The sequence below is a fragment of the Macrobrachium rosenbergii genome, unplaced genomic scaffold, assembly GCF_040412425.1.
Source record: "Macrobrachium rosenbergii isolate ZJJX-2024 unplaced genomic scaffold, ASM4041242v1 13895, whole genome shotgun sequence".
Taxonomy (NCBI): Eukaryota; Metazoa; Arthropoda; class Malacostraca; order Decapoda; family Palaemonidae; genus Macrobrachium; species Macrobrachium rosenbergii.
The window spans coordinates 1,345,223-1,347,112 of record NW_027100721.1 but is presented as its reverse complement, the minus strand read 5'-3'; positions in this window follow the sequence as shown (position 1 = coordinate 1,347,112).

The window sequence follows — 1,890 nt, the reverse complement described above, 5'->3', positions numbered from 1 at the left end:
CTGTATTTGTATATTTTACTTTGTATATTTTTAGCCTTGAGGATGAGACAAGGATCTCGAAACGTAGGCCGTGATGAATAAAAGCAAACCATATAATATGTGTGTGTGTGTGGGGGTGGGGGGGGGGATATTTGTAACCTATGAACACTTGCTGCATTCAGCAATTTTGCTGATGTCTTAAGTGTTTATTCAGCGCCTAGCTTACAGTGACTTTTGAGATCCAGCTGTGTCAGTCTTTCTGAAGGCGGTTGGAAACCATGGAGAGTCCGTCTGTATGAGAACATAAGCAAATTCAGCAATTGATCGATCGGTGACCTAAACATGGTTCGGAGGGCACTTGGATACAGCATCGCACGTCAGTGATGGAAATTTCCATCAATAAGGTATGGAATATTTTGGTCTAGTTAAAATCAGAGTCTGGGGTTTGAAACGGAAATGTACGTTCATGCTTGTGTTACGAAAACGCTTGGTGCAAATAGCTTGTGATAGACTGCTCACTCTTGTGTGATGGCCCAGTCAAAAAGAACACGTTGGACACGCTAGGAATCGAGATTCCCATTCCCTTAAAAATAAGTAGAGACTTAGAAAATTGCTAAGCTTCACGGAACCGATTATTTAGAGACTGTTCTTTTTGTCATTATTTGCCATGTATCTCATGTGTTTTGGTGTGTTTATAAGCTGGATTTTAATAGAGATGGTTCCGTTCTTTGACAGGAATGTTTCGATGGACCCATGATTAATGGGGGAAGATATGCTCCTGTATGAAAGAGCATTTAAAATGGCCGAAGTGGGAAGTGGTCGGTTAAAATGGAACCAGTGACAGAAAGGACTTTGAGTGTGTAACAGACTTCAGTGGAATGGGGGTTGGTTTAGAGACTTGGTAGGGGACAGAAAATAACTTCCACGTATCATATCTGGTAGGCAATTATTTACTTTGCTTCGGCGTAATGCTTAATGGGTTTAATATCCGTCTTCCATAATTTCATTTTACATGATTCGTTGTTAAACTTGCTTAATAAATTTTAGTTTTGTATTTTTACACACCTTAGACAGAACAGGTAAGAGAGAGAGAGAGAGAGAGAGAGAGAGAGAGAGAGAGAGAGAGAGAAACGAACTTCTCGGCTGCCAGCTACAGAAGACCAACAGAAGACAGGTAAGGCCAAAGGCCCTTTGTCAAGGTTGGACAATATATCCCTTAATATATATAATATATATATATATATATATATATATATATATATATATATATATATATATATATATATATATATATATATATATATATATATATGTGTGTGTATGTGTGTGTGTGTAAAATGTATGTGTGTGTCAATAAAGGCTCAAGGTGACCTTTGAAAAGTTGGGTCAGCTATTCGCAGGGTCCATTTTCACTATACGCAGCAGATTGAAACTGCTGAAACATTCGCATACCACAAGGGTCGAAGAAACCACCTTGGTGACAAGACACGGGCTGGCAAATGCGTTTTCAGCAAAGAACGTTCTAGAAGCTGAACCAGTTACAAAATCCGGTTTTGAAGGATGCTTCTTAATAATGTATGGTGTGTACGTTACTTCGTGACGCCTTGAAATACAGAGGCGCGTCTTGCCGATCTTTGACCTCGAATGATGTCATACAAAAGTACGTTCGTTCGTGCGTTACATAATGAATATAATGGGAGGAACCGTTGTTCGAATTGGACTTGTGAGATCCGATTCTTGTGTGTCTGAAGATGTGAGTGATTTTTCACATGGAGACTGTCCCAGAGGACTTGTGGAGTGAGTAAGAGTTCATATACGTTTTTAGACTTTGTTTTTCAGAACTGTGAACACACGGTATCTCCTGTGACAGTGGAAGATGTATTTCTGCAATTTTTTACATTTTATGATTTT